At 38.1% G+C, this 20,623-nt stretch overlaps 1 long non-coding RNA gene and 1 pseudogene across 1 annotated transcript; one reads left to right on the top strand and one right to left on the bottom strand.

The window, feature by feature from the left end:
- Positions 1-221: 221 nt before the first annotated feature.
- LOC148156321 (uncharacterized) lies at positions 222-6,618 on the top strand. The gene is made up of 4 exons (XR_015764795.1): positions 222-292; positions 4,827-4,910; positions 5,490-5,582; positions 6,449-6,618. It is a non-coding gene; the product is annotated as an uncharacterized LOC148156321 (long non-coding RNA).
- A 5,991-nt stretch (positions 6,619-12,609) lies between these two features.
- On the bottom strand, positions 12,610-13,410 carry LOC148156320 (uncharacterized; annotated as a pseudogene).
- Positions 13,411-20,623: the final 7,213 nt, after the last annotated feature.

Raw genomic sequence — 20,623 nt, 5'->3', positions numbered from 1 at the left:
TGTTTCAAAGGCAAATATGACAAAATCACGTCAAATAAACATAAAATTCAACAACCTAGCGTTAATAAAATGTATTCAAGTTGAGACAACGTGATTCAATTTAGTCAGACTAATCCCCCGCCGAAAATGGTCTATCGAGATTACGGAAAACCACGCGAGATGCTAGCGAAATTACGGAAGATCACGCGAGATGCTAGCGAGATCACGCGAGATCTTGTCTGGGAAAACTTCAAACTGTTCTTTCAAGAGAAGCGGGAAGATTCCTGATTTGGATCTGCTTAATTTGAAAAAGGTAAGATTCAGTCTATTTTCATCCGTCTAAATCAAAATAAAAATCGAAATAAAAAGATGCAAATTAAAATCATCAGACTTTTTAAAAAACATTTTTTCTATGTTCGGTCACGTTTCTATGTAATTGATGTACTCAAATCATGCTAACATCACATGAAGCAGTGTAAGGGTCACAAAGCTGCTGTCAAGACAAAAAACGGAGGAAAACTGCTCAGGGCGGTAAAACACCGCGGTAAAGCTAGCCGGCTCTGACTCCAGCCGGCCCAGCACACAATATGCAAGTGCGCGGTCGCTCAAGACATTATGGTACACCCATTTACGTGCTGCTTTCACAATAAAAGCGCACATCCGGTCCATGTTTGAGCTACTCAAATCCAGCCGCAGCATTTGCAAACAGAAAATAATATATGCTGAGAAACTAATACAAAACTAATACACTATATATATATATATATATATATATATATATATATATATATATATATATATATATATATATATATATATATATAAGTTGCCATGCCCATTGCTGAGAAACTCTCTGTTTCCAAAGACTGCTACCACTTCTGGGTGACAGAGGAACAACTCTAGAACAGGACCAGAAAGTTGCAACTAGATCTGATGTGTAATTTCAAAATAAAAGACCATTAAAGTAGTAGTTTAGATCTATTCCACCTAAGTTGCTGTGCCCATTGCTGAGAAACTCTCTGTTTCCAAAGACTGCTACCACTTCTGGATGACAGAGGGACACCTCTAGAACAAAACCAGAAATGTGCAACTAGATCTGATGTACAATTTCAAAATAAAAGCCTATCAAAAAAGTCATTTTTATCTTTTTCCCCTAAGTTGCCGTGCACATTGCTGAGAAACTCTCTGTTTCCAAAGACTGCTACCACTACTGGGTGACAGAGGGACACCTCTAGAACAGAACCAGAAAGTTACAACCAGATCTGATGTGTAATTTCAAAATAAAAGACCATTAAATTAGTAGTTTAGCTCTATTCCACCTATGTTGCCGTGCACATTTTTGAGAAACTCTCTGTTTCCAAAGACTTCTACCACTTCTGGATGACAGAGGGTCACCTCTAGAACAGAACCAGAAAGTGGCAACTAGATCTGATGTGTAATTTCAAAATAAAAGACCATTAAAGTAGTAGTTTAGATCTATTCCACCTATGTTGCCGTGCACATTGCTGAGAAACTCTCTGTTTCCAAAGACTCCTACCACTTCTGGATGACAGAGGGTCACCTCTAGAACAGAACCAGAAAGTGGCAACTAGATCTGATGTGTAATTTCAAAATAAAAGACCATTAAAGTAGTAGTTTAGATCTATTCCACCTAAGTTGCTGTGCCCATTGCTGAGAAACTCTCTGTTTCCAAAGACTGCTACCACTTCTGGATGACAGAGGGACAACTCTAGAACAGAACCAGAAAGTTGCAACCAGATCTGATGTGTAATTTCAAAATAAAAGCCTATCAAAATAGTCATTTTTTATCTTTTCCCCCTAAGTTGCCGTGCACATTGCTGAGAAACTCTCTGTTTCCAAAGACTCCTACCACTTCTGGGTGACAGAGGGACAACTCTAGAACAGAACCAGAAAGTTGCAACCAGATCTGATGTGTAATTTCAAAATAAAATCACTTCAAAATAGTCATTTGTTATGTTTTTCCCACCAATTTGCCTTGCACATTTTTCTTTACAGAAGAAGGGGAGATGCCACAGAGTGTTAAAAATGGCCGTGTTCCAACTTTTTGGGGATTTATAGACATTGTGAAATTTTGACTCAACATATATCTCCTGTAAAATGTTACATTTACTCAGATTAAACTTTTGATCTGCCATCTATGTTCTATTACGAATAAAATATTATATGTTGCCACCTCCACATCATTGCATTCAGTTTTTATTCACAAATTGTTTAGTGTCACACCTGTTTTGAAATCTGGTTTGAATATAAGTAGTACATGTATAGGAGATTATAGAAAAATCTGTATATAAATAAGATGATTGAGTGAGGCAGCTCTTTACATTTTCTACTTATTTGTGTATATAAAAATAAAAACGTATTATTTTAAAGGGATTTAATTTTGAAATTATAGATCATATGTGTTTGATATTTTCTGGTTGTCTTGTAGAGGTGTCCATCTGTCACCCAGAAGTGAGAGAAGTCACTGGAAACAAAAAGTTTTTCAGCAATGTGCACGGCAACTTAGGGGGAAAAGATAAAAAATGACTATTTTGATAGGCTTTTATTTTGAAATGACACATCAGATCTGGTTGCAACTTTCTGGTTCTGTTCTAGAGTTGTCCCTCTGTCACCCAGAAGTGGTAGCAGTCTTTGGAAACAGAGAGTTTCTCAGCAATGGGCACAGCAACTTAGGTGGAATAGATCTAAACTACTACTTTAATGGTCTTTTATTTTGAAATTACACATCAGATCTAGTTGCAACTTTCTGGTTTTGTTCTAGAGTTGTCCCTCTGTCACCCAGAAGTGGTAGGAGTCTTTGGAAACAGAGAGTTTCTCAGCAATGTGCACGGCAACTTAGGGGGAAAAGATAAAAAATGACTATTTTGATAGGCTTTTATTTTGAAATTACACATCAGATCTGGTTGCAACTTTCTGGTTTTGTTCTAGAGTTGTCCCTCTGTCACCCAGAAGTGGTAGGAGTCTTTGGAAACAGAGAGTTTCTCAGCAATGTGCACGGCAACTTAGGGGGAAAAGATAAAAAATGACTATTTTGATAGGCTTTTATTTTGAAATTACACATCAGATCTGGTTGCAACTTTCTGGTTCTGTTCTAGAGTTGTTCCTCTGTCACCCAGAAGTGGTAGCAGTCTTTGGAAACAGAGAGTTTCTCAGCAATGGGCACAGCAACTTAGGTGGAATAGATCTAAACTACTACTTTAATGGTCTTTTATTTTGAAATTACACATCAGATCTAGTTGCAACTTTCTGGTTTTGTTCTAGAGTTGTCCCTCTGTCACCCAGAAGTGGTAGGAGTCTTTGGAAACAGAGAGTTTCTCAGCAATGTGCACGGCAACTTAGGGGGAAAAGATAAAAAATGACTATTTTGATAGGCTTTTATTTTGAAATTACACATCAGATCTGGTTGCAACTTTCTGGTTTTGTTCTAGAGTTGTCCCTCTGTCACCCAGAAGTGGTAGGAGTCTTTGGAAACAGAGAGTTTCTCAGCAATGTGCACGGCAACTTAGGGGGAAAAGATAAAAAATGACTATTTTGATAGGCTTTTATTTTGAAATTACACATCAGATCTGGTTGCAACTTTCTGGTTCTGTTCTAGAGTTGTTCCTCTGTCACCCAGAAGTGGTAGCAGTCTTTGGAAACAGAGAGTTTCTCAGCAATGGGCACGGCAACTTTATATATATATATATATATATATATATATATATATATATATATATATATATATATATATATATATATATATATATATATATGTGTGTGTGCTGGGCCGGCTGGAGTCAGAGCCGGCTAGCTTTACCGCGGTGTTAAACCTCCCTGGAAAAAAGTTGCACTGATGTAAATTCAGCATCTGGTGCCATACAAACTCTGAAGTCTGAGGTTTAGTGGATTTTAAACACTGGGGCCAAACATAAGTCTATTTAAATGTTTTTTTAATTATTATTTTATTTCAGTACTGTTATTATGTAGGTAAATGCAGAGTGGACATTGGATACACACACACTTTTGTGGCTTTCTATCGTAATACAGATTCTTCATTTATTAATAATAAAAAATATTAAATTTGAGTCAGAGGAACCTGCGGAGACCTTTGCTGTTAGAGCTTTAAATGTGCTTGCAATGTCCACATAAATGTCCACCTTCTAACTATGGATTTCTAGTATTTTTTTCTGGCTGAAACACTCAGAGGATTGTCCATTATTCCTATTATGGTAGTCCATGAACAGACTTGAGCTTTCTTATTTTTAAATACATATATTCCTCTGCTCTAAAGATGTATTTTGTTATTGTACTTGTTTTTCCATAAATAATTGTAGTTCAAAAACAATTTTTAAGTTTATCGGTTTAATTTTGAAATGTTGAGGTTTTTGTTTAGATTTTTATGTTTTATATTTTTATTGCTTTCTACCATGTTCAAGTCACCACTGTTCTGCACATACATGCTTGCATGTGCCCAGTGGTTATATTCAGTTTCAGAACAGCTGAAACACTGGGTGCCTTTAAATCTCAACTTAAAACCCACCTGTTTAGAGTTGCTTATAGCTAAATTAGGCTTAGTGCGGTTTTAATGTCTTCAATGTTTTTAATGTTTTTGGCTTTACTTTTTATCTGTTTCACTGTATAAAATCTTGCATGACTCTGTGTTTCTGTTTTTAATTATGTAAAGCCCTTTGAAATGCCTTTCTGATGAAATGTGCTGTACAAATACAATTTGATTGATTGATTCATGATCCATTCAAGAGACTTGTACTAAAAGTTTGAATGTTCAGATACAACTCTGCTCAGGGTGAATTACATGTTTTAATGTTTGAAAATCTGATCTCTTTCAGAACATCACCTGTCTGTTATCCACCTACATAAGCACTGGTGAAGTGGGTCATCGGCCATCAAGTTTTAGATTGCAGTGGCTAATGGTAAGTTTTGCCAGATCTAAAATGACTGAATCTAGTGTTGGAGCGATCATAAGGGTTCATAAGGGCAAGTCAGTTTTATTTGTCTTTATTTGCGTGGGGATGTGGAACTGTAAGGAGTGTTGTCTCTCTCTGTCTAGTAGATATGAGCTGCTATCAGCCCTATGCTAGCTACAGAATAGTACAGAGCAAGGGGGAAGAAGGATGAGCAGCAACATGAGATTGTGATTGACAGCACTAAAACTCTCCTGCCACTGACTGGTTGTTTCTAGCACTGGGAGAAGGCAGAGGAAATAGATTTTTCACAGTATATCCCCCTATACTGTACCCTTGTTTCAGACATAAATATTTCTTAGGTGACAGCTTCAGTTAGAAGTTTAAATAAAATGTTAAACTTAATTTTAGTCAAGGCATAATGAAAGGAGAATAACAATTTTAAAGATCTTTCAAATAGGCTGCAAGCCACTGATCACTTTCGTTGTGACTTCCTTTGAATGTAGCTAAGTTTTCAAGTATGTGACCCTATAGTATACTGCTGGATTTTTACGGTTGTTCTCATTGTTTTCTGATCTTCATATTTAGGAAAACACGGCTGAAGTCAGACGAGGGTGCATCCTAAAAGGCCTGTGTGCATACCTGAATGAAGATCCAGAGAAGCTGGAGAAAGAGTACATGGTATGTTAATTTATCTTTGTGTCCACAAAAGAGGTGATGATAGTTGGAGTTAACTGGACTTCCTGTGAATTATCAATAAATTTAAAGTAAGAGATGATCATTAAAACTCTTCTTTTTTTCACTTGGGTACATTCAATTTTAATTTGACTTTTGAGATGCTTTTAGATTTCTCCCACAGAAAAGGATAATCATTAGTAAGATTGATATAATTACAGTTATTGTTAAGTGGGTTTAAAATGAGGATTTTTAGGTGAGTTAAACTCCACAAAAAGATCTTTGGCCTGTTTTATTTAGCCTTTTTTTCTAACAGCATTGTTTCATATGCAGACAAAAATATGAACTAACTTCACCTAAGATGTTAGTACTGATCTATTTGGAAATAACTACCACACATAGTCATGACATTTCCTCCATCCAGGAAATAAGACAGGTTCTTCATGTATAAGATGTTTGGTTTGTGTACAGAGTCAGGGCTTTGTTTGCACATAAGTAGGACTGGTTTGGAATGACAGTCTGTGTGGTGGATCCTCAGACTGTCATTTCAATTGAGGAGAACAGGCCATGGAATATGGGGCCTATTTGGGATTCATCCCTTCTCTTCATGTTTTTCCATATGAGACAATATACCGTATTTTCCGCACCACAAGGTGCACCGGATTATAAGACGATTTTTGTGAAAATGTAGAAAATATGGTACCTTTTCTAAATGGGAAATCTTACCACTGGACTCACAATTAACACAGACAGGTCTTTGATGGACCTTAGCTGTTGGTGAGTCAGCCAAATAAGTGTAAAGTTATTTTTTTTATTTAATGAGATGTGAAATCTCTCCCCCCCAAAACCCCACCCTTGTTCCCATCATCAAGGTGCACAAATGGCCGAGACCGTCTGTGGAATCTTCGTTATTCGACTGGAGTGTGCAGAGCCTGGCGATGCCATTGAGGATGTTGGGATTCTCCTGGACGGGGTGGAAGTGATGAACAACTTGGGCAATCTATCTTTACATGTTTTTCCAAAGACCGCAATCGAAAACTAAATTTTAACTGTTAGTTCGCAAAGTTGAGCGAATTTACTGACACTTTTTATGTTGTTAAGAATTTGATCTATGCTAAACACAGCCCAGTTTTTTTCTGGAAAAACAAAACTGACCTTTTGTTGTTTATTTCAACTTTCAACTCAGCTGTTTTTTGTGCTGTGTAAAAAGAAAATGGATAACAATTTTGAAAATACAGTTCATGTTGTACTTTTTCTCATTGTTGAGTGTTCTTTCTTCTTTCAGTGTGGTCTTAAAACACTTCATTTAATAGCACTTAAGAAAATGTCTTTGAATTAACATAATTCAATCATGGAAAGATTTTCCACACGATTATATAGCTTTCTTTCAGCATGAAGCATGTTTGTTCAGCTAACTTAATTTTCATGAGTTGGATCAACTTAATTAAGTAGTGTGAAGGTATCACTGTTAAATAAGTTGGTTTCAACTAAATTTGCATTCATCTTAATCAAGTAAAGTCAATTATTTGGTCCAAAACATTGCAAATTAGTTGGTCTGGTTCTATTAAATTACATTGGGTCCAACTAAAGTAAATAAGTTGAGTCAACCACAAAAGTTAAGTTGAGCCAACACATTTGCTTTAAATTGGAGTAACATAATTACATAGTGCTGAAATAAAGCAAAGTAATCAGGTGGAAAATCTTTCCATGATTTTTTTATGTTAATCCAAAGAGTTATTTCTTTCAGTGTAGTTCAGAATCCTACCGTACTGTTGGTTGTTTAAAATAAATAATTCTGTGTTTTTCTTCTATCTCTTTTAGCTAGTTGCTAAGCTAAAGCTAGAGGAAAGAACATGTTAGGAAATGCAAATGAGAGCTAAAGGATATGACACAGTAGGGAACGCCCTCTTTTAGGGCGCAGCTTAGATAAAGGCTAACAACGGAGATCACAAACTCTTCTTGGTTGCCATTCTGTCTTTCTAACTCCTAAAGGTGGCATGAGAAATGGACCAGCTGTATTTTGGTATTAATAAATGGAATTCATGAATTCATCTCACTGACTCTTTTTGAACGTCATACATCAAGAACTTAGCATGGAGAATGGAGAATTCTCTGCATGGTTTACAAATTTTTTATGAATGTTCTATTTAATCTTTTGTTCATTCTTTGCCATTATGACCAGAGAAAGGGAAGCTTGTCATGTTTTTTCCTTTATTTACATGATAAATTATTTGAGTAGATATAGATCAAGAGTTGTTTCACTTAATATAAGCGGAGTGCTCAGTCCTGTTAATCTTGTCCCAGTTTAAAAAAAGATAAACTTCAGATAGCTTTCATCCACAGATCTCATGTTGATAAACATGCCAAATTTAATAAAATTGATTTTAAAAAATATATTTCTTCTTGCACTATTCAGGACAGAAAAAGAAAGGTGACTGTTCTGCTATCCAGAATAGTCAATTTTGAATATATTTTTGAGCATATGCTAGGAGATATGTTATGGTAATTGAATGGGGTCTTAGCTAGTTGACTTAATGTTTACATACCACTGTCCAGTAAATGGTCAGTCTACAAACACCCTTTTGACATTGTCCTAAAAGCTAAAAAATGTTAATATGTGTGTGTGACTACTTCAACATGAGATTACATCCAAGAATAGACTCATCTGATGGGAGAGCAAACAACTAAAATATAAGTAACAGAATAAATTTATAAATGAATGAACTGGGAATGGTGGACACATGAAGGGAATTGAACCCTACAGGCTGAGACTACACACCTTACTCACCTGGCCATAATGTATACTCCTCCTGATTACTTTTATATTTTTAAAAACAATCTTTTTAGAGCTGCCAAATCTGAAATCGCCGTCAGTACGCTCTTGGATCAGAATCTTGTTTACTTGTCACTTCAGATTAACAACCTTAGATCTACATTTTATAGCCATTTAAATGATGGTGTAAATCAGAAAAAAAATCAAGTCTGAAATTAGTTTATGTTTGGAGCTTAATGACAATGGTGATCTGTCACCATTGTGTTATGGGATGCACTGAAATCTGTTATCAGAGGTAAAGTAATAGCTATTTTATTATCAATTTAAAATTTAGAAATTGGAGGATTTAGAGGAAAAGCTAGTGAGACTACTTAAGATAGATAGATTTTATTACAGTCTCGAAGTCCAGTTTACATAAAAAAGATAAATACAATAAAATAATAAAAAGTACAATAAAAAAGGATCCTAACCCTTCAAGAGGCAATCATACCAATGTCTCCAAAGCATAGATGAGTATTTCAGTGCACTGTATTTAATGTTAGTCAACAGTAGAATAATTCTATTATTAGACTCATTCAAACGACAAATACATTTATACATAAGCTTTCTTAAAACAGCCATCAACATGCTGACGTGAGCAGATACAAACAGTTCACTTGCACTGGTCCATCTGGGCTTATTTAACAAAAGTCTTAGTGCATCTGTTGTTGCGCAACACCCCCCCCCCCCTCTCTCTCTCTCTACTTCCCCTTCTGAGAGGAGGGAGATGTTGCTCCCAGCTCTCCGTCTAACGAGTCCGAGAAGCCTCTAACTCCTGAGTATTACTACAGATGAGAATATAGAGGACATTCTGTTTAAGCTGGGCGCGAGAAAGACTAGCCTGGTTTCTAACGACCTCTGCCTCCAGATGTCCCACCCTTTTTCACCCTGTGAACTAGCCAGATCGAGCAGCCTGCAATCAGATAGTTCCACAGAGCACACCTGTTAACGGTCGCTCTTTCTCTTATTACAACTTGCACTTGTTACTGAACCAGGTAGGTTTTAGTGACTCAGGCGAGTCCCAAGGGTGTTGTTTTGGCTAAAAGCAACCTATAAAACATTTTCCACTTTCTGCTCCCAGAATCAAACTTCATAGCTATTTTACAACCATCAAAGAACTTTAAGGTGACTCATTAATTGAATGTCCACAACATCTTTTAGATTTTCTTGATGCTAATTATTTTATTAGTAAGGCAGTTTTGCAAGGGTCAGTACAGCTTAATTCAGTAGCCGAAATAATCAAATAAGTAAAAATCAATAATCTAGCCTATCTTTCCCTAATGCTGACACTGTGAACTAAAAAAGGAAAACTTTGAGAGAGAGGGACGGAGTTTGGCATTTTGAACCCCAGAACTGGCCTGATGATAAAAAAGGTGTTGCAGCAGCAGGAGGCTCCCAGTACAGGAGGAGTACTGAGTCAGAGCGGCAGATCTCGGGCCTTCCTCATGCGCGTAGCGGCCCTCTCCTTCTTGTCTTGCAGCTCTGTAGCTCCTTTCTCTTCATCTCACGATCTTTCTGGTCCTTCGAGATGTAGAAGAGCTGGTCTCATGGAAGGAACACACCAGTTCTTCCTCTTTGCCTTTGTTCTTTGCCTTTGTCTTTATCTTCATCTTTGCCTTGGTCTTTTTCTTTGGGGTCTCGAACCCAGCTGATGAGAGAAATGCAATTTGAAGCCACATGTTGCGGGGCTAACGGGTTGGTCCCCATGTGCAGAACAGTCTTCGGCTCTGTGGCTCCGGCTCTTCTTCAGCTGCAGAGTTCTTTGTCCATCTGGATCTTGGCTCGAAGCTGCCTGAAGGATCCAACCAAAGATTCCTCTTTTGCACTCACGTTATAAAGGGTTTATCCACCCTTTTAGTGCATTTGCATTGGCTAGCTTTGTTGCTGTGCCTGTCTCATTGGCTGACTGCTTGGACCGATGATCTCATATCCATCACTGTCTTGAAGACATGATGTCTGTTCTAATGACCCAGGGTTGCTCAACAGTCCTCTTGTGTCTAACCTTTTCTTAGGAAAGTTGAAGTTCAGCAATAAAGCCTTGGTCCTTGGTCCTCCTATCAGTTCCTCTTTCCCCCTGACTTTTCACCTACCATCTACCTCTAACACAACATCAGTGACCTTTGATTACAGTTACACATTTTGCACCATTTCAAGTTCAATGTCAAAATCACATTTATAACCTTTTCGTTTCTCTGATTTAGCATTCACTTATAATATTATAATAACCATTACTTATTAGTTACTCTTATAATCATAATGTGTTATTACAGACATTTCTGAAAAGAAACCAAGAATAATTCATTATTCTAATTATTTGACACCATGTTACAGTTACTTCTTTCACCTTTAAGTACTTCCATAAGTATAAGAGTAAGTGTAAATATTCTTATAATCAAACCAACATCAACCACTGGTTAAACCAATATTAACTATTGGTTTAATCATAAGTTATCATTATTAATTTAAGTATTTTACTCTGGGTTTTATCCAATTACTCAAAATGGTTAGATTTTATTCCTTAAACCTTTAGTGCTCAAAATGAGCAATCTGAACTATTTTTAATCACTGCAGGCTGGAAACTTCCTCTTTCTTCAGGAAACCTGCTCTTCCTGTTCCATGACTCTCTTTCTGCCTGACTATGATTTTTTATGATTAAATAGAAAAAAGTAGAATTAAAGCAAAGTTTGCAGGACACAATAACAACACACACAACCAGATTAATTTTATTACCCTCTGACTCTGCTGTTGGGTCTTGATGTCACCTGCGTAATCAGTTTTAAAGATAACCTTATTTATTGTTATTATTAAACTAAAATCTCCAGCATGGGGAAGCTCGACTTTTTCTTGACACATCATTATAAGACACCTTCAATCTATGAAGACTGGCTTTTTAAAAATTGCACCACAAATGTGCCATATACAGTGATGTTCATTATGATCTAAGTTCAGTTTCACTTCATCAGAACAGAATCCAAGCTTACGAACAAGGATATTTGCCTGAGCAGATATCATTCTAACCTGACGGTAAATGTCCTCATCATCAGACAGACGGTCTGTCAGCACTTGACCAAGATATTTTCTTCGAGACATTCAACAAAGTTCCAGACAGCTTAAAATTTGGAAATATCCTGTTCTTGTCCTCCTTAGTGCGACGAATCAAAATGATAGTTTTTGATGGATTGAATTTGACGTCATGTAGCTCACCATATGGTGAACAGACATTAAGCAGCTTCTGAAGACCAGCTGAACTTGGACTAAAATCCACTAGTTCATCAGCATACATAAGTTGATTTATAATTGTATCTCCAACCATGCAGCCCATTTTTCACAGGTTTAGCTGCTTAGAGCTCATTCATAATAAATTAAACCATGCATAAAAGGAATAAAACCATGCATAATAAAACCAGTGAAACACAAGGCAAGAGAGGGGCTACCCTTGAACTTGCAAACTTGAGATGTTCAGCTGAAATAAGATCTGTTCCTATAGATTTACAGACAGTTCTTTAATTGCCTGATAGACCTCGTGTGTTTTGATAGTTTCTACATTACTAACTTGGTCAACCTGGAAGGGTTCACTCTGAACACGGGTGAATAGTTTGCTGTAGTGGTGTCACCAAAAGTCTACAATCATATTCGCCCCTGAAGCGCCATCAACAGTGCAAGGGAGAGAGGATTTACTATTACTGATAAAAACTATCAGTAATAAAAACCTCTTTCCAAAAGGCTTTAGTGTCTTTACGTATATACGTAAAGACACTAAAGCCTATGAGCAAACCATGAAGGCTGATTCCTTGGCAAAAAAGCATATGCTTTTTTGCCAAGGAATCAGCCTTCATGGTTTGCTCATTCTGTCTAATGAACCGTAGTGCATATTTGTATTTTGCTTTAGACAACTTTTTCTGTTGTCTAAAGCAAAACCTAGGCAGGTTAACCTGTCTAGGTTAACCTGCTGAGCCCAAGAAGTAGTAGCTTCACGGGCTTCGCTGTAGTATTTAGACACATATGTGTTCCAACCGGGTCCATTTTTAATCTTTATATTACCTTTATTATAAGGCATGCTATAGCTCCCAATAACACTTCCGTTATCTCAGAATAAAATTCAGTTATATTGGTTCTATGTCCAGTATCAGAACAGTTAGTCTATACAATTAACTGCCTCTCTTGGTAATTTAATGGCACATAAGAATTGATCAGTTTGGGCATAGTAACGGGAATAAATATTCAGTAAGATAAAGAAGACCAGTCTATACGTGTCTGATTTTGATTGCTGTTTGCATATACAGTTGTGGGTGTATGATCAAATCTAATAGACACCTCGAAGGGGATGTGATCAACAGTGGACACATTGTATAAGATATTAATGTAAAATAAAGCAGCATGAGCATCTGCTGTAGTGATACAATGGTCCAACCAAGACGTATTATGCCAGGCTTCACTTATATAGGTGTAACTTGCAGCTGGCAAAAGTTCTTTACTTGACAATATTAGATTAGAATTTGTACAAACATGATTCACATGTATAGAAAACATCAAATTTTTATCTGATATGTCTGCATTCATGTCACCCATGACATACTTTTTGACTTCTCATTTTGCATAAAATAGCTAATATAAGCAAGTTTACTTAGGTATTCTTCTTCATTATGATGACATTCATGTGGAGCAAAGACATTTAAAATAATAAATTATTTGTCATGCTGTTTCACGTGTAGCCCCAATACTTAATCTAATGACATTTATCACTGAGTCCAGGCTTTTTTCCCATAATATAACCACTCCTCCTGGTATCCTTCCTGTCTTAATTCCCAAACTGAGGTCAGTAGAAGATTCTCCAGCACCCAGGAAACTGTCCTTAATAGAGTTTAGTCCTTTTAAATCCTGTTTGGCTAAAAAGGTTTCTTGCAAGCACAAGATGTCACAGTGCAGCAACAACTGGTCGACAACCAAACGGCGAGCTTTATCATCTGCACTCTGCCCTAAGCGCAGGCCATGACAGTTGTAAGAGGTGACTTTAATGTCCATAATATTTATGACTTTGTGCTCACATCATCAGTAGGTGCGCATATATCCGTGGAAGAAAGGGTAGCATTTGCGCCAATGATAGTTTTCTGTGGCTCATAAAACCACCTCACATTAATTCCCTCAGGCCAAAGCTCTGGGTTGTACATAACAGCCACGTCACTACATTCGGCAGAAACCTTGAATGAGGCAAACCTGGTATTAACAGTAGTGATTCTCTGGCAAGTTACATTATGCCCAAGTTTGGCTTTAAGATAAACGCATAGTGTATCCACTTCCAAGTCAGGTGAGAATTTAGAGGCAAAAACATTCACCAATTTTGTATTTACAATTTTGATGTTCCCAGCAGCTCCAGTACCAACAATAGTTTGTCCAGCTTTCCTGTGTCCCAGTGAAGGGCCAGAGCTAGTCGTTGTCTTTGCAACAGCAGGCCCTATGGGCTGTCGATGGTGCCATTTCACAACGTGGCTCCACTTAGGAGCCAAATTTTGAAGAATCATTCAAAATCTTTGACACAACCAGAGCAGAAATAAATGTACTTCAGAACGAAATAGGCAAAATAAACATAAAAGTATTATGATATTGAGAGAAAAGAACTGAAACTACTCTCATACAGATTTTCTGTACATCCTTGTTCATAGTGGGGTTGGGAGGGGTGCTGGTGCCTATCTCCAGCAAACATTTCTGGCTAGAGGTGGGTTCACCCTGGACAGATCGCCAGTCTGTCGCAGGGCAACACAGAGACAGACAGGACAAACAACCATGCACACACCTAGGGAGAATTTAGAGAGACCAATTAATCTGACAGTCATGTTTTTGGACTGTGGGAGGAAGCAGGAGTACCTGGAGAGAACCCACACACATGCACAGGGAGAACATGCGAAGTCCATGGAGAAAGACCCCGGGCCAGAATTGATCCCAGAACCTTCTTGCTGCAAGGCAGCAAGAACTGTTCTACCAACTGCACCACTGTGCAGCCCAAGCAAAGAATCCAATAAACAAAATTAGAAAACTGATCACTAAAGACATAGAAAATTATCCAAAGGAAATAAAACAGTGTTTTGAAGACCTGGGTTTTGCACCTGGGTTGCCAGGTGAGGGGCTGGACTTGGCTTGGTGTTGCTAGATAAAAGATTGTGATGCAACAATTTTGAGATTCTTGAAACGGGCTGTTTTGCAGTCACCAGCAGACCATTTACTTATTCCCAAAAACGGGAGATACACATAAGGTAGTATGGAAACATACAAAAAGGGAATCTTGCATAATAGTGGACCTTTAATATATTCCCTATCTTTCTGTCTACTTCTAAATGTGTTCTTTATTTGTATCCTTTGCCATCTGTTAGTGCCTCTAGTGGCACAACTAACAAACATACAATTAAATCTAGATACCACAAATTTGTTAGTTAATTAATTAATTCTGCCATTACTCCCACAGTCAAATAGATATTCTCTAACAAAATACTATACTTTCTTCATTTTACTAAGCATGTAGAGCTAATTATATTACCTTAACAAGACCTTACAGTGGGGACAACCACTGGCCAACCTGTTGAAACTGTGGCAAATTTTAAGTACCTTGTGTCAGTCCTGGACAGTCAGCTCACCTTTGCTAAAAACACTGACTATATTTTAAGAAATGTTCACAGAGACTATCTTTTAAGAAGACTTAGTGGTCTTGGAGTTGGCCAAATATAAATTCTGTACAAGACAACTGTTGAGTGTTTAACTTTTGAAATCCCTGGGTAAAAGAACGGCCTTTATTTTTGTGCCATCCCATGCATCCCTTACATTAAGAGAACATAAATTTAGTGCCTTAAAACTAGAACTTGCCAATTTGTTTTCAGTAGCAGGAGGTGTTCATTTTTTTCATTATTCACCGCACATACATTCAGTGCACATACAAAAAATATTACGGACTGGCAAATAGCAAAGACGGGAATGATCTACAAAATAATTAACTGGATAATAGAACAAATAACAGAAATAAACATAAAAATAACCAGGTAAGTAAAAAAACAAACAAACAAAAAACAATGAGGTATACATAAATGGATGCATTCAAAACAAAGACAAAATACAGAACATAATCAATTGGTGTCACAATAAAAACAATAAAATTGTTTAACATATGTGGATTAGGACATTCTTTTTTCTTTTAACCATGGCAGCTATTTTCTACTTTGAATTATTATTTTTCTGTTTTCTGATGTTGGTTGAGAGAGAGAAAAAAAGCAAACAAGTAGATAAATAAATAGATAAAAGTATATTACAAAATAAATAAAGGATAACTTCAAAAAAGAGAGAAAAAACACTATGTGGTCTTGTTATTATTATTACTATATTATTATAGAGGCTTCCATTTCCCATCTCCTGAAAGTGGTGGGTTGAGTGTTGTTCGTTATTCTGCAATAGCCAGCCACGCCCTAACCTCACCACTGACTGACTATTGACCAGTTCTCTGTCTAACAGGTCCGGAAAATCCCTGAAACCTGGGTCTTACCCTATCATAGGTTTACTAGAGAATTTCTGTTTAAACTGGCGGCGGAGAAAACTCGTCTAGCTCTAACTACCTTCAGATCCAGAAGTTACGGCCCTTTTCAGTTGAGAAACAGTCGACAGAGTAGCACTAGCTGCCGCGTAGTTCCAACAACCACTCCTGTTAACGGTAGCTTTCCTCCTTAAAATAACGTGCACTTGTTATCGGCTAGATTGGATTTAGTGACTTAGATATAAGTCCCAGGGCCATTATTTATTGCTCGCCAAAGGAAAGTACGAAGCCACCAATTTCTAGAATCATGCATTTAGATTTTACTTATACCAGAAGAACCCTCATCAAACAGTGACTCAATTGAATTCAATGTCCACAACCTCCATTCTTATTTTTATTATATTTTATTAAGCAAGCTTTAGCAGGGGTAAATGACAAGCAGATTTAATAAAAGTAATTGTAAACTTGTAACAAGTATTAATCTCAAATTATAAAATCAACCAAATCAACCATATCCTATCTTATTTCTATCCCTAACCTGTGTCACTAATCTCACTGAGCGAGGCTTTAGGGGCAGGGCAACTCACACCCGATGTTAGTCGATCTTGGCAGCCGAAATCTTTAGACGTCCTTGGTTAGAGTCTCTGTCCTAGCCGGGCAAAGTCCTTTTCCGGAAAAGCAGCAAAGTCAATCTGTCCGACCTCTTTTAGATGAACAGAATCTTCATCACTAGGTGACCTTTGTCTTTTCCCCAAGTCTGCTGCTGTTGAATAGGGATCGTAGGGTGGAGGCAGAGGAAACGGTCAGATTCAGGGGCCAGGGCTGGGGCTGACGGATCTTGTCCTTCTTTGCGGCGAGAAGTCTCAAACTTTTCCCCCCGGTCCCAGGGTGTGGTCCTCCGCTGATCTTTCGCCTGCGTCCTCTTGTTGATTCTCCTTCAGCGCCGCGGACTAAGAACAGTTTCCTCCCCAGCTCGCTGGCTTTTAAACCCTCTTGGCCCACAGTTGTGTATGGGAGAGGTCTTATGACTCATTCTTCCCGAATATCTCATCGGGAAGTACCGTCCTGCCCAAACCTTGTTCCACCCTGAATTTGGTAATACACAGACCTCCCTCTTTTGCGTTTGACTGCTGCAACTCCTTTGCAACACTTCTCTCTTTTCTGTTGGCCATCTGGTAGTTATTACCTTTTTTGGCAATTTGTTCTGAGGCCCCCGCCCAGCCATCTCAGTGCTTGTGACCTGATTCATTCTTTTATTTTCCTGTGCTCAACTCTGCAATCTTCTTATAATGTACCATGAAACACAATTAACTCAAAACATAATCAATTTGTTTTACCATTATCTGAAATCGTGTATAACAACTAAGTTGTTATTGTTACCGCAGATCATGAATACAGATTATATATTTCAGTCACACATTACAGACATGGTGATTACAATACATCAATCATTTCAATTATTACACAACTATGTATTTTGTTTTTTTATTCCTTTAATCATTCTTAAATTAATACAAGATTACTGTTACTGCCCAGGCCTTTACCCTGCTTTCTGCGTGTACCTAGAGAGATCTCACAAGTCCATGCCAGTTTTCTTGACAGTGTGTCCATTTGATGTGGTAAGTAATGGTGGTGGAAAAAACTCAGTCCAAACAGAAAACACCAAACAGAAAAGCAGTCAGGGCAGGACCTGCCGCAAACAGTCCGGTGGGCGGCGACGCCGGAGGCGGAGCAGGAGCCAGAACTTAAGCTGCGGGGGGAGTCTCCAGGATCCTTTGGGGCCGACTGCAGGCTCTGGAGACGGTGGTGGAGCACCGGCTGGCGCCGGCTCAGGGGGCGGAGACTCTGGTGGAGCAGGCTCAGGGGGCGGAGACTCTGGTGGAGCAGGCTCAGGGGGCGGAGACTCTGGTGGAGCAGGCTCAGGGGGCGGAGACTTTAGGAATGGGTATGGAGCTGTGGGGGTTGTTACTGGGTCCATGTTGAGGCGATCCTCACCGATTTGTTCGGGTCCTTCATGAGATGTATGGTTATGAGTGGTGAGGGAGACGCCGGTGAAACCGGGTAGTCATGATGAAAATTATGATTTAATGACGAACCAGGAGAACAACTCAAAATCCAAAAATATCTGGCAGCACAGGGTACAGAAACAGACGTTAGATGAGGACCCAACAAGAGACAAAGACAACAGGTGGGTTTAAATACAAGGGAGGTAAACAAGGGAACGAGACACACCTGGGAACAATCAACATGGAAACGCAGAGTCAGACTCACAGGGAAACAGGATAACAAATAAACATGGAAACTACTCAAAAATAAACAGAAAACTTCCGATCCTGACATATTATTGATATGAATTCCTTCAGTATTAGTGTTTTGACAGATTGCTGCTGCTAATGGTTCTGTGAAAAGCGCAAGTAATGAAGGTGATAATGGGCATCCTTGTCTGATACCTCTGTGGACTGTGAAATTTGTTGATATTAGATTGTTTGTTACAACAGCTGCTTTTGGTTTATTGTAAAATGTTTTTATCCAGTGAATAAATGACTGTCCAAAACCAAATTTTATGAGAAATGTCCAATTTACTTTGTCAAATACTTTTCTGCATCTAGTGAGAATGATTTTGTTTACTTGCCAAATGTGTTAAAAATTGCTGATGCCTTATAACACTCACAAATACTAGAGAAGAAAGGGGAAAAAAGTAGCCGTTATTAACCTTTATCCTTAACTATAAGTATCATTTCTCTTTAAGTGCATTTTAAAACCTTTTTCAAATATTAACTGAAACACTATCACTTGTTGCATTAGTCATTTTCTTTCCTCCTTCCACAATTGGCCATAACTGACTTCTTTCTGCTCTTTAAGTATTCTGTCGTCTCGGGAGATCTTCCAGATCTTATTTCTGAAAGTTTGCAGTGAACTGACTAACAGACCAAGTGGAATTGTCCCAGGGCACACCAACCCTATGCACACTGTCAACAAGAAAGTCTACCTTTTCTTTATCCTCTGATGCAAGCGCAGTGAAGATATTCATCATTACCTCTGCTCTGATGTTTTCCCCAGGTGTTTCATTTTTGTCATACAGCTGTAGGTTCCATCATCTGCTGTAGCGCTTGGCATGATCAATTCCTTGCTGAATTTGAACCATCTGCTCCAATATGACCTTTATCAGATTTTCATTCTTTTGCACATGGATTTCCACTACTTTGAGCTATTCACAGACATTGGTGATAACTTCTGTGTTTTTGTTCATTTTTTTTGCTCTAAAGCTGTGAAGCAACCAGATAGTTCCAGTACAGCTTTCAAAATGTCCTCATTAGGCGAGATATTAGCTGACCTTTGTTTTTTTTGATTCAAGAATCTTTAATCTTTAATAAGCAGACTTCAACAAAGTCTTGAAGTCTTAGAGACCTTGTTGCAACAAAGAAGCTCCATCTCTGACATTTTTCACTCCTCTTTGTGCTATTGAGGCACAGAGTTGAGGCAATGTTAAGCAAGCTAGCTAGTGGTTAGATATTCTTCCAGTAACAATTTATTTTCACACCGACTGTTTTTCATTCAATCTTCCTCTTCTTTCTTATGCATGAAAGATGCCTTGATTAACATTGATGATGATATTTGGTTTAGTTGTCTCTGTCGACGAGGTACAACTTACAGTCTTGGAGCTCCTCATAAAACCTCCGCTCTGGTCGCCATCTTGAGACTGACTTCATCAACAATTAAACATCAAACATGGTTGGTTCCGGTAAAGACGTCTCACTGATAGGATTGAGGCCAAGGACAACTCTCCCCCTAATTATATTAACTTTAAGTTTCAGAACCAATCTTGCTGTTTTGAGAGGGAAACAGGTACTGGACCAAGCTACAATAATACAGTGATGGAGAAAACTGATAAACCGAGACCCCACAGAAATACCCAAAGGCAAGCAAACAACAAGGCAGCTGATGATGAAAACATAAAGGAAGCTAATGCAAGTGTGGCGGTGGATGTCGCCGTGCTGGCCATTGAGATTCATGCAAAGGTTGCTGCCATTGTGGAATATAAATTTTTGGTGTTCTCAACGAAGTTGAACACTATTGCTGCAAAATTACAGAGAGATGTACAGAAACTGGAAGAAGCAGAGAGTGGTATCTTGGATGCTGAGGACAATATAGCTGGGCTGCAGAACAGATTGCTGGCTATAGAGAACAATGTAGCCCATTGGCCCAGGTGGATGACCAAGAGGCATACTCACACTGAGACAACATAACTGATCTTCAGTGTTAAGGAAGGTACCCAAGGAAAGAATGTACAGGATTTTTTTTGGTAACACTTTATTTGAAGGGGGTTGAATAAGACTGTCATGACACTGTCATAAACATGACATAACACCTGTCATGAACATCAATAAGTCTTCAGGAATAGTTATGACTGTTGTCATAAAGCGTCATTCGGTAAATAATGACACTTTTAATACAAAGTTGACATTATTCGAAATGTCTTCAATGTAACAACTTGTCATTAATCTTTTTTATGACAGGTGTTATGTCATGTTTATGACAGTGTCATGACAGTCTTATTCAACCCCCTTCAAATAAAGTGTTACCTTTTTTTTTTTTTCTTTTTTTTTTTTTAAACATGGCTACCTGAGCTCCTGAATCTTGAAACTACAAAGGACAGGATTCGGCTGGACAGATAGATGTCACAGAGGCCTTGGTCGCCCCACATCCACGGGTTGTCATTTTGAG

The sequence above is a fragment of the Poecilia mexicana genome, unplaced genomic scaffold (genome assembly GCF_051168715.1).
Source record: "Poecilia mexicana isolate PSO_F unplaced genomic scaffold, ASM5116871v1 scaffold_12, whole genome shotgun sequence".
Lineage (NCBI taxonomy): Eukaryota > Metazoa > Chordata > Actinopteri > Cyprinodontiformes > Poeciliidae > Poecilia > Poecilia mexicana.
This window is presented reverse-complemented; position numbering and strand designations above follow the sequence as displayed.